Source organism: Embiotoca jacksoni, unplaced genomic scaffold (assembly GCF_022577435.1).
Source record: "Embiotoca jacksoni isolate LCO1_2020_lvr unplaced genomic scaffold, fEmbJac1.0.p SCAF_50, whole genome shotgun sequence".
In the NCBI taxonomy this organism is placed as follows: Eukaryota; Metazoa; Chordata; class Actinopteri; family Embiotocidae; genus Embiotoca; species Embiotoca jacksoni.
Genome location: NW_027185404.1, coordinates 2,353,753 through 2,367,420, shown reverse-complemented (window position 1 = coordinate 2,367,420; position 13,668 = coordinate 2,353,753). Strand labels below are relative to the sequence as shown.

At 46.1% G+C, this 13,668-nt stretch overlaps 1 protein-coding gene across 1 annotated transcript in view; it reads right to left on the bottom strand.

Annotated features, from left to right (window-relative positions):
* Positions 1 to 13,668, bottom strand: part of LOC138211820 (intermembrane lipid transfer protein VPS13B-like) — a 322,041-nt gene that overhangs the window by 164,468 nt on the left and 143,905 nt on the right.

Sequence of the window (13,668 nt, the reverse complement as noted above, 5' to 3'; positions counted from 1 at the left end):
GGGTCCATGGGGGCAGACAGCAGGTGCTGCCGGATACCGGAGAGGGTGTGTGTCTGTGTGTGTGTGTGTGTGTGTGTGTGTGTGTGTGTGTGTGTGTGTCTGTGTGTGTCTGTGTGTGTGTCTGTGTGTGTCTGTGTGTGTGTGTGTGTGTGTGTGTGTGTGTGTGGTGTGTGTGTGTGTCTGTGTCTGTGTGTGTGTGTGTGTGTGTGTGTGTGTGTGTGTGTGTCTGTGTGTGTGTGTGTCTTAGACAGAGAGCGTAACATGGTTCAGATACAGCATGAGCTTCTTGGTTTAATGAGGCCTCTTCTATTCTAATATAAAGCATGTTAGGTGTATAAAGTCACACATCCTCCATTGTAATCTGTGTATCCACTTCACAGCCTTCAGCTAAGTCCACATGCCCCATCGGGGGAGTGTCTGCGACCAGCCTGTGTACGGAGGCCAGGTCTCCTGACTTTCATGGGAGTTGAGAGAACGTCAGAGAAAAAAACTGTGAAGGAGAGATGAACAGAGGAGGGCGAGAAAGAGGGAGAAGGAGGAAGAGATGTGGTTACACATTCATCTCACGCCGTTTCCTCTTTTGATTATTCTTCAAAGGGGGGGATTGAAATCGGAAGACTTTTGCACACTGACACATAAGGCTTTGGCTGTTTTAGGAGCTGGCATGCAGGGAACGAATTCATGGCCACTGCCTGTCTGCTGCAGATCTGAGAAGGGTTAAGCTGTAAAGCAGGCAGACACACGGAAAGTGGCGGGTTTAACATGTTGACTCTGGTCTGCACTTGGAGGTCACCGCCTGAGGCTAATGCTCTCCTGCTGGACACCTCGCTTCACTCACACATTATTATATCATTCATTTTACACTAATTGACAGTTTGATTAAGTGACTTATCATTTCAGGACTAATTTAAAGCAGAAACAAGCTTAATGTTACTGAAAGGTATGGATGGAGATATCTGTATATTTGAGTAGAAACTGTACATCAGAAGGTTTAACTGTGTCTGAGACAAAGATTCATACTGAGTTCAACCTTAATAAATGTACAGACACCTGATACTTAAACATTTACTGCTGCAAACGGGTCATTTCAGAGAGCAGCTATCCCACCGTAAATGATTTTAGCTCCATCTGATGGTTCACTACATCTGTCACCATATATCACATTTTGGGACTCCAATTTTTATACATAATCAGAGAAAAATATTAAACACTAAGATAAATTATCACTGATGAAAGTTCACCCTGATTAAATACTGAAGGAAACTGGTCAGTCTGTGTTTGAAAAGACACTCATCAAAGTTTCTTCATTCCACCTGATACTTCATTTTACACTAACCATTTATTTATTTTTTACAAGGAATTTTCAAACTTAAATATAAACTTAAATTTTTTGTTGATGACTGTTCAGGAAGCAGAGTTGTGTGACGTACATTTCGTTGGCTCTGTAGACTAAAAATAGGATCCTACTGCACAGGTTGCCACCATAATTGCTATAGCGAGTGCGTACGATAAAACATGACGTAACGTCGATTCATTCTCCTTTCTTACAACTTTACAATGCTTTTGAGGTTGTTCGCCATGGCAACACGAGACCAAAGATGATGTCAAGTGTATGGCAGCTTTAGACTGCAGCCACATCACAGTGAAATACTAACAATGATCAGATAACATCTTACAGATGACAACAGAGGAAAAAGTGGAACAATGAATGGCATTCACTGAGCGTAGCGACCGCTGTTTCTACGTGTTTATATTACGGCAAAAAGGCTTCAAATGCTTCAAAGGGGCCGAAGGGTGTAATGGAAAAGAAAATGGTATGTCAGTCCTAAATCTGGGTGATACAAAACTAATCTTCGCTTGGCTCTTTTCTCTCTTTTCCCACTTTTGGTGACAGCTAATAAAAGCCACAAAAAAATACAGAAACAAACATGTTGTAATTCACAATGGCAACGCTGCAAAAGTCCATCTGAGGCCAGTGATTAAAGCAACATTTGCTTTTCTCCTGAGTGACGGTGTTAAGGTCAGCAGGGTAGATAAGAACAACAGTGAACTGGGTATTCTATACACTGGGGACCAAACGCTGGCCCTGCTGATGAATATCTGACTCCAAATCACACAGCTGCTGGAATATGGATGACAGTACAGAAAGACATGGGGAATAATATTACACCAAATGGATGAAAAGCTGCACTGGTGGACAAATATCTTGAGAGGGTCAGGATTAAATTGTACTGAAGTCTGAGGGGCCGGAGAGTCCATGAACACACTACTTATTGTAACCCATACCTACAGTTTAAGGTTTATCCAAGACAAATATGGTAAACAAGTAGAGCAACCTCGAAATATAATGAGAACGAGAAAGTGCTCAGGGAGAGAGCGTCTCTGCCAGAGTTTCTCAATGGTTTAAATTTGGTCTTTTAATAACAAAAATGTTTCGTAATGTTCAATCTGCATTTGGATCCTGAGCTAAATACACAGTCTGATACACAATCAAGGGATAAATATGGGCCCGATTTTTATGCAAGTACAACAGTTCATGAGAGAAACTGTTAAATTATCATGAAAAACAAATGAAAGTTTAGTGTCCCTTGTTGTGTGAGCTGCGGCAAAGAGACAGAAACAACAGAGAGACAGAAACAAAGGGACCAAAAAGAGACACTCCTTAAAATGCAACAGATGACACGTCTCATCCTGGAGTTTAGAGTTCATTTCCTGAACTCACTCAATGCATGAAACACGAGTTACTATCATGTCAGAGCGTCTGTTAACGCTTCACGACAAAACAGGAATGTTCACTGACATGTTCATCTTCATTTAAGAAATGCATATAGTCAGTTTTTGCTAAAATGTTCTACTGACAAAGAATTGTAAAAGTTCATCCTCGGCTCTGCTGAGGTCACCGTGGTAACAACCCTCCACTCAGTCATCTGCTACTGCTAACAGCAGGTCACCCTGTTTAACCCGGCAAACCTCTCCAACACCCCCTCTGTGGTCTCATGTTTGAGCTGTGACTCTCACCCACCCCCACACACCCCCCACACCCCACACCCCCACACCCCCACACCCACACACCCCCACACACCCACACACCCCCCACACACCCCCCACATCCACACCCCCCACACCCACACACCCCCCACACCCACACCCCCACACACCCCCACACCCCACACACCCACACCCCCACCCCAACACACCCCCACACACACCCCCACCCCCACACACCCCCCACACCCCCACACCCCCACACCACACACCCCCCACACACCCCCCCACACCCACACCCCCACCCCAACACACCCCCACACACCCCCCCACACCCACACACCCCCACACACCCCAACACACCCAAACACACCCCCCCACACCCACACCCCCACACCCACACCCCCCCACACACCCCCACACACCCACACACCCCCACACACCCCCACACACCCACACACCCCACACACCCCCCACACACCCCCACACACAGTATCCAAACAAAGACGACAGGGGCAACAAAGGGCAACGCTGGCACTGCTGAACACTGCTGACATGACAGATCCAGGAGAGAAACAGTCTGAGGTCAGAGTCCCGTATGCATCACTGCTTCGACCACTGACAGCAACTCTTCTCCAACTTCACCAACTCTACATCCCTCCATCCCATAATCACATAACCTACAACGCTTATGTCCTTTTGTCCCTGTCACTGCTGAACATGCAGTGATTCAGGGTGGAAAGTCTATGTAGAGATGCTAAGAGGAGGAGAGGAGAGGGGAGGAGAGGAGAGGAGAGGAGGGGAGGGGAGGGGAGGGGAGAGGAGAGGAGAGAAGAGGAGAGGAGAGGAGAGGAGAGGAGGGGAGGGGAGGGGAGGGGAGAGGAGAGGAGAGAAGAGGAGAGGAGAGGAGAGGAGGGGAGGGGAGGGGAGAGGAGAGGAGAGGAGAGGAGAGGAGGGGAGGGGAGGGGAGGGGAGGGGAGAGGAGAGGAGAGGAGAGGAGAGGAGAGGAGAGGAGAGGAGAGGAGAGGAGAGGAGAGGAGAGGAGAGGAGAGGAGAGACGAATCCACAAACAGCAATAAATATATGAATAAATAAAAAGCAGAAGCAGAAATCTTTTTTGTGTTCCGGGGCAAAGTGGAAAGTGAGTGAAAGTGAGTGAAAGTGAGTGAGAGTGAATATGTATGTGTTGCACGTCTCAGGCTGAGGTGTAAAGTTCAGCTGAGGTTGTGCAGGTCGTGCTCGCTGTTCCACACAATTGTGTTTAACATCTCTGTAACAGGCCAATAAACAGAGAACTGGAAGCAGTTAGCCTGTGTGACAATGTCCCCCTACCGCAAGCTGATGGGCATGCCAGGTCTGTCTGTGTGTGTGTGTGTGTGTGTGTGTGTGTGTGTGTGTGTGTGTGTGTGTGTGTGTGTGTGTGTGTATGTGTGTGTGTGTGTGTGTGTGTGTGTGTGTGTGTGTAAGAGAGAGAGAAAGCTTGCACAATGTCCTGTGACAGGACAGGAAACTGACGGGGATGCCAGGCCGACCTAAAACTGGTTTTGTTCCGTCACATGCTGAGGAGGCAGAGGGCCACATTTTCAGAGTGTTACTTTACTCACGAGCCACTCACAAGGTTCAGCACACTAAATGATATTTTTATCCATTATAGGATAGTGGAAATGTATTCTCTGTTAGTGGAGACCCGTGGAAAGGCAGCTTTTCCAAAAGCAGCAAGAAAATAGAAATGGGCACAAATAATATCTGAAAGCCAGAGGTATAATTACTGTGTGGAATATATGTTACACAACTTTACCCTCTTCTGGGTTCAGGGTAATGTGGAATAAAACGGCAGCAGAAAGTGACAGACAGCCTCTGGAAAGGACTCAACAAACAATACACACAGCGAGTGTGACCTGTGTTTTGACAAAGTTGTGGCTTAAACTTGTGTTTATGGATACGGTTGAAGCACCTTGGAGAAATGATTAACAGACAGATCTGGATTCACGGTGATGCTCGCTGTTGGCCACAAGTTCAGAGACACAGGTGTGTTCATATAGTATGTGTAATTATGAGAGGTTCAGTGGGGAAAAGAAAAGTCACAGAGACATAATTGTTCATTCCTTTTGTCCAATGACATCATGTCCTGTCAAAGTGAAACTAAATCTTTTAACATAACAAATGGAGTTCACTGTCAGCAGCCTGGGACGGCGCTTCAGTTACCGACAGCTTCATTCAGAAAAAAACACTGTGTGTGTTTTCAGGGGCAGAGTGGATCACCCCCAGCACACTATATATTAATATACTTCAAAAACAGCGGAAACACTTTTTCAAAAACAGCGGAAACACTTTTCAATTTTGACCAGGAAATCTCAGTTTAAGAAAGAAAACGACGGAAGCCAATCAACTCCTTATGAGGCTGCACGTGGCGCGCTTTAACTGGGGAAACATGCTCGGATGACACACACACACACACACACACACACACACACACACACACACACACACACACACCATGTGTGCTTACATGTTCACATTCAGTAAATGCAGAACTGAACACACACAATCACAGATCATATTCCCGCTACTACTGCAGTCATCCGTCATTTAAAGAAAAAAAAACAACATTTGGGTTCAGAATGAAAAAGTAGTTTAAGAAAACAAACAAATAAAATAAAGCCGATCTGGCTTCAATCTAAAACACCTGAATTCACATCCCCCGTCTTCTTTTTCTCCAAACAAGTGGCGCTCTCAGAGTCTCCCCGCTCGTTTTAATATCCTCGCTAGACTTGGCGCTGTGCTCACCACTGAAGGATGGCACCTGCAACAGCAATGAACTCGTTACACAACACTGCTGAAGTTACAAGGTTGTCTCCCGCTGCACTACTGCTGGGTGCTGAATTAGGTCAGTGTCCTGTCTCCTCCTCACATGTCGGCCTGAGGGTGAAATCACCACGGAAGATGGTTTATGCAGAGCGGTGAGGAAACTGCTGTTGGAGAATCAGACAGAGCAAAGTTTGCATTGTTTTCATGTACTAAAGAAGTATTTCACTGGTAGAAACCGGCTGATTCATTCAGTGATGAGACTAAATGATCATATTAGGTGAGTGCTCCTTACAGTATATATATAGTTATTGAAGTCTCAGTACTCACACTGACAAACAGGCTTCAGTAAAAAAAAACTAAAAAAAAACCTCAGAGGCCAACACTGAGAGTGCCGGAGGATGTTGAGTGACAGCCTGGTTATTTAGTAGGTGACCAATGCTTATCCTGAGTCTTAGGTACTGAGCCCTTCCTCTTAGGCCTCTAAATGAACAAGGATCTGCTTACACATTGATCTCCAATACACAGGCTCTAATTCAATCTGGATTCTGGATCAGGAAGCCATATGCTGTCAGGAGTAAATAAATACAACGAGAAAAAGCGACATGCAAACAAAAAGCTAGAAAGATTAAAAAAAAAAAATAAAAAAAAAAAGAAGCTTGAAACATCCATTTGGAGGGTACTTTGATTAAATGGTGAGATGCCTAAAGACAAGTTTTTTTTTTCTTTGTCTGCTTCTTCCCTCTCATCCGCGCCTGGCGTCAGATCACAGAGCTCCAAATATGGGATTCTTCCATTTTTGTGGCGAGTCCTGCTCAGTTTTTATTCCTGATCACTTCTCTGCACCATCAGATAGCGTTCAGAACACAACCACATGTGTCGACCCTGTTTCAAATCTTTCAGTCTTATTACCCCCAAAAAGGGTCCTTTACTTCCTGCTCCTCTGAGCGGCAGTGGGAGTGGAGGATCTGTCTCGTGTAGTATTTCTCCCTTGAGTCTTTGTGAAGATGGTTTATCTGGTTCCAGCAGAGCAGGTTCTAATAGAGAGGAAGCTGAAGGCCAAACACACTTAGGCTTTAAAAGGCTGAGGCCATGTGGAAACGGCCTATATAACCACAGGAGGCTCTTAGGATCCGCCGGGCCGCGCCAGTAAATGACAGAACAGTTAGATAGAGGACAGCCTGTCGACTCTGACGAGCAGCAGAGAACATTATTGTCAGAGAGTCATTCTGAGAGCTACAGTCTGAGACATGAACTGACAGACTAGGATAAGAACGGGATGACGAGGCAGAGCTTTAGCTATCATTACAAAACAACACAAAAAGTGGACAACAGTCCAGAAAAAGGTGCTCTATTGTAGAAACAGGTTCATGTCCATCTTTCTCCTGCATAAAGTGGTTAAATCAAATTAAAGTGATAGTCTGAGTTACTTCTTTTGACAAGCTCGTCCCATCTGAGCCAGTAAGCCTTTGACGGAGGTATAATGCCCACTGCTGACTCTTCTTGAAAACTATTTTCAGCACCACAGATGTCGTGCTGCACAGCACTGACAGCACTAAATGAAATTACTGACACCGTCATCTAACGTGACCCAGACACTGAAGTACATGTGTGACATTTTTGCTGTGGCGCTGAGCTCATATCCGCTGCTCCACTTATTGTTTTCATATCACTGCGGGGAAGAGAAACTTGGATGCCCCGACTCTGTGAGGACCTTAAACACAGCACAAACTCTGTAGGTCAAGATCACCCCTCTGTAGAGAGACCCCACAGCACGGGAAGCACACACTCACACAAACTCGCACATTCAGGAACATATGCACAGACACATCTTTCTCTACACACAATAAGCAAGTCACGACACACAGGAAATCACCCAGAGATAGAGGAGAGGAAATTAGAAACACCCTCCCAGCATCCCCAGTGAAAACATTTGCAACTCTGGAGCAGAAGAATCTCAGTGGAAGGATCGGCAGCAAACGGAAAACACATCCCTTTGTTTTAAAAACCTGATACCTCTCCAAATGAAATCTTCCTGTGCCTGCGCCAGACGGGACACTGTGTTTCCTAAGTGGCCGGTCAGATGAACAGAAGGTCCACAGAGCAACCCCCCCCCCCCATCCCCCACCCCCCACCACCGACCCACTGTTAACCTCCTGCTCCCCTTTCTTCTTCACATCTTCCAGTATTTTCTGTTTGGTCCAAAAACACATTTGGACTGGTAGCTGTAAGAGTGTGAATGAGCATGATTGATGTGTGTACCTGAAGATGACTGTGTGCAGATGTGTCCTGTGGTGTATGGATGTACACACATTAAGTTTTGGCTGCAGCTTTCCTTCTTGATGTCCATGAGAGAAACACTGAAGCCTGATGCTTCCTGACAACAGATAGGCCGGTCTCACCCACATGCCACCGCAAGCAATAAGCTCGCGGCCTGGCACGGCCGCGGAGCCAGGCAGCCGGCCATCCCTGTGGCCCTGCATTCCTCTCTTCTAACACTGCTTACAGAAGCTGACAAGCTCTGGAGGTCTCCCTGACCGAGGTGGAAATCTGCAAAAATAAACGCTTTAGGTGACATGAAGGCTTTGTTTGTTTCTGCTGGCTCAGCTGTTTGTGTTAGCGCGGTGGGTTAATTGCGACTTTGATCGCTGCGTTTATTGATCCAGCAACGGCCTTAGGAGTGTGTCTGGCCTGGCCCGCCTCGCCTCGTCCCACCCCCGATCTCAAACAATCACCCCTCCACCTCCACCACCCCAGCAGGGTGAGCCGGTACAGATGGGGTGTGAGGGGTGCCCACGCCGGACTAAGGCTGCCGGTGGTCGTCTGATGAGATGGCTGATGTTCAGGATGAATAGAGCAGGACAGCTCGCGTCAGGGGAGACAGACTGCCTGTTAATTGGGAATGGGGTAAATTGCCTGGAATCAACAGGTCTGAAGGGCATTTGGGTTATACAGGACTCATGGTATAGCTGAGAACTTGGACTGAAGCCAGCTGGACTAATGTTGGTCTTGATTTATCTACAGTAGTGGTGTGGCCAGACAATCCTGCCTCGGGCTAGCTGAAGAGAGTGGAGGTGGCTGTGATTATGTTATGCAGTATGTAATACAGGCCAACTTGGATCCGATGGTGATGGACTACAGATGAAAAGAGGTTTTATTGGCTAACTCTGGCAAATTTTCACCACTACTGATTTATGCGGTGTGACCAGATGAAGTAGGCCAAACAGGCTGTTCTAAACCCCGGCCGATCTGATCTGACCTGTGTTTGGCACGCCTCCTTCCTCTGTCCCAGGACAAAGGGTGGATGCACGCTCTAAAAATGTAACCAGATTTACCTCCAAACGAGCTGTCCAAGACACGTCCGGACGATCAGGGTAGAATCTGCATCACTTTTCTGTCACAGTTTTAAAACATCTTGCGAGCAATTGCAGCTTCTGTGATAATTTTGCACTTAAGAAATGCTCCAGTGTGTCAGAGGTTTTTTATCCCAATGAAATCAGTTCCAGGTCTCTGAAGAGGTTACAGACACCAGAGAATCCCGGTAAGCACTTTTCCAGCGCAGCCCGGTCACAAGGTCAAATATGTGTGTGAGTCAATAATGGCTGTGAGGTCATCAGTGCATCGACACAGCAGCAGAGGATGGAGTGGGATCCTGGCCACACAGGCACATCAACACGCCCGGCAACATGTGCACGTGTGCAAACCGTGTTCTCACCGGGTAAACAGCTAATGACACGTCTACTGTTGCACTGATGGGTCTTGATTTAGATCAATGATACCGGAGAGGATGAGTGTCTAATCAGAGGAGAATGTACATCCTTTCTCTCTTTCATATTCCCAACAGCTCCGTTGGATCCCTCTCTGTTTTTCCTTCTCTCCTTCCCTGATTCATTTCTCCCAACATGCTCTCTGTAGAGCAGCAGAGACTCGTTCTGCCCTCAGCAGTGACCCCTCTGTTTGTTTGCACTCAGCCAATCAGTACTTAGCTTTCTATTAGACAGCAAGCTATCATGAAACGAGGCTTTTCCTGTGCACTCCATTCACTATTTTGCTACTTCACAGTTTCAGCCTGATGAAAGAAGTTTGGCAGAATGCAACAAGGTATAATTCAAATTTATGATAATGTAAGGGAAACTAGATTCCTTACGTTATTTATTGTGATATATACAGTAAAATATATGGATGCCAGTCAGAGTGTTTTCTTATGGGACCTCTGAGGGAACACAGTGAGCAGGTAGCTTTAATGTACGAGGGTGATTACACATTCCTGTTTGAATATAATGTTTCTTTTTTTATTACATCTGTTTTATTCTAAAGGATACCGCACCTGTTTGTTTGTAAACAAGCACACTTTCACAAAGCTGTTTACATCAAAGTTTATCATAATAAATGTAAATTCATGATTTAGATAGCATCTCTCAGGGTCTGCAAGACAACAGAGTTTAAAAGGTGTCAATTTATTACCACTATCCAAACAGAAACATGTTTTAAGTTGCCCAAAATTAAAGCTGTAATTACAAATGATTTGGAGATTATGGGATGTGACAGACAGGGAGGAGGGTGAGGTGTTGAATGGAGGGACGATGGGATGGAGGGAGGGGGGCAGAGGATGAAGTAATGTGCCTGCACACGGCGCTCCAGCCGGGGGTCAGATCCTGTTCATGGAAACCATCTGGCCAGCTCGATGGGAGCCACACCAAACACACACTGCTCATGATTCTTCTTTCTATATCTTTCCTCCTTCTGCCCGTTCCTTCTCATTCCTCCCTGCTTTCCAACCCTCTCCTTTCCATCACTTTACCTTTTCTACCCCACTGCTTTTTCTCCTCTTTCTCTCTCAAAAATATCCTACTCATTAATGCATGGCAGCTGCAGGGAGCAGTGTTACTTCATTTTTCCATGGCAACGGCCTCTCTGTTTCAGCAGATCCCATTTCAGTTTTGGTAGCAACGTGCTGCTTTGCCAGCGCTGAACACATTCATGTGTTAAATAGAAGGAATTATTTCAAAATTCCTGAAATAGAATCACCATCCTGATCACTTGCAATTATTATCAGAGCCCGGAGAGATCATGGGTGTCCTCGGGGAGAGCAGGGTGGAGAGGGGGAGATGACGGGATGAAAAGGGGTGAAGGGGTGAGTGGTGGGGGAGAGCAGTAGACAGGAAATAAGCGGGAGGGGGGGGGGCGGAGGACAATTGGGACAGAAAGAGACTTGAGAGTTAAGAAAACACAAGGCAGCGTGAGGAGACGTACTATAAGGAAGGAGTAACAGAGCACGAGGAGGACATAGAGCCGAGGTCCAGGCCTGAAGGCAAGAGGCCATCTGAAGATGTTCCAGGCCACTCAGGCCAAATGTGAACGACTTCTGCAACAACACCACCTACACATGTTATAGCCTGGCATGAAGCTGAGCTGCCTCTTCGTGGGAAACACGCAGTTCCTCAGGGCGTCCATGACAAAGATGACCTGAGCTGTTCGTAACGTCAAGCCACTCCAGCACCTCGGAGCGAATGATCTGTTCCTCTGACTTCACATCCCGGTGCAACGCTGTGACAAAGACTCTGGCTCTTTCTCTCTGAGTGAATGAATGACTGGGAGCTGTCTCTGTCCGAGCAGTGATTGGTGCTGTATATGTGTAAACCCCATTCGTCTTCGAGCCAGCCAGCTTGTCTGCTTTCAATATTAGCTGCCCATCTGTCTTCATCATTGACAGTTCCTTGAGAAAATTGAAGGAAGTTCTTTGATGGCTTTCAATTAATTATGAATAATGTTTTGGCGTTTTTCTCTGCATGTCGTGTCGAGTGTTCCTACTGAGGCGACAGAAGAAGCGCTTCTTCCAAAAGGAGACAGAAACGTGCTGCGTGTCACGTCAAAGACGAAGTGGGGCTCCGGATCCTCTGATGTGTGGTGGAAGCAGTCAGCCCCAGAGAGAGCGTGACACTCATGGATTCAGATAATAATCTGTGCCCTAACCACGCATGACAGGACATCACTAGGAATCTATGCTAACTATGTCTGGCATTGAAAAAGACAAGTAAAGACTGATTTTAAAGCAGAAAGCTACAAATAGAAGCAGAGCATGTTCGGCTTTTTCCAGCTGCTATTCTGGTTTTATACTTTGAGTGGGATGTGTCTAAGACATTACATAAGCTGTATTCAAGTACAGACTCACTCTGTAATGAGATGCACAGTGCAGTGGAACAGAACTACTTGCACAGAAGTTCTGGTGTTTCTAGATGTTCGATAAGAGACGATGCAGCAAAGAATCAAGAATTTTCTCGACGTACACAGTTTTGCACCAACACAAGACCTCTACGTCCTTCTGCTGTGAATGTGTAGGAAAGAATCTATGTCACTGTGACCAAGCATCATTTCAGACCAGTACTGAGATTTACAGAATCACAAGCTATCACATCTCCCTATTGTGTGGAAACAGTCTGAAGTGGTCTCAGCAGCAGTAGAATAATGAACCCGTTCTGTGACTTTGTACCAGTCTCATTAAACCAACTTCTCTCTCCTCCTCTTGTTCCTCTCTCTTCTGTAAAAAAGACGGAAAGAAAAGCCCCGCATGCTAACTTGGGCACATGTGCAGCAGAAGTGTGAGCCATTAGGTATTCTGTTTACACCACACTGAAATAAATGGAGTGGTTTAAGTTTGGGGATATCCAAGACCCGGGGGTACCAGCTGTCAGGTTATTCGGTTTGGTTGGCTTCCACTCCCATGTCAACAGGACCGAGTGTTTCCTAATTACTGCTGCAGTACATGGTGTGGTCCCGGTCGCACAGCCGAAGGGGACAGAGGAAAGTGGAGGCAATGACGGGCTCAGCAAACTATTAGAGGGTTGAGTTAACTTTGGTGGAAGTACTGTAAACAGCTCAGTGGACTGACATGGGACCAGCGTACTGGAGCGCTGTTCCAGCTCACATGTGCCTTCTTTCATGTTTGACTGACGTCAGTTTGTGGTCCAGCAGTAAGAATTAACATGACTTAAGAATGCTTGTTGGACTCTCGTTGGTTATTGTTTACATGCACGAAGAAACCGGACTAGAAGCTGAACTCCAATAAACAATGATTCAGCTGTGAATGAGTCCACATTACCAAGAATAAACCCACTTCTGTGCACCTGTGACCACCTGCCTGCACATACAACAGTCCCCCTGTAAAAAGATATCAAAAGGGGATCGTGATCATTTATGATCTGTGAGTCTGTTTACATCTAAAAGTGACCAAAACTTTCTTTAAGTCTGACTGAGAAAACTAATAATTCAAGAATATGTCCATGTTGTTATAATGAGAGTTTATTCTGTTGTTTATAGTGGGAAACTAAAAACCTGTAACAAAATAAGAAAGATACTCCGAGTACATGTGGCCACCACATTCCCAGTAATACTTATACACTGTAGAGAATCAGTCCAAATTGAATGCAACACACTACTGAACACAAAGAGTCCAGTAATGTCCGCCACATGAGCACCGTGTGCATAGAAACGCACACATGAGCACCGTGTGCATAGAAACGCACACATGAGCACCGTGTGCATAGAAACGCACACATGAGCACCGTGTGCATAGAAACGCACACAGGCACACACCGTGATGTCCTGCTCCTGCATCAAGAGGAGGCCTTTCAGAGTTGTCAGCACTTCCTGATGGACTTCAGATGGGGTGGGTTGTGATGTGGTCTCTGCTAACTGGTCCAGTCAAGATGCAGCAAACAGACACACAATGGGAGCACTTAACTGTCCAGTTAGACACTTAGACAGACTGACAGGGATGGACATCCAGCCGTCCTGCCCCAGAGGGACGTGAGATGCTATGTGTGCATCTGTATGTAAAACAGGCTAATCGGCTAACAGCTAGCAGAAGATCCTGGATGC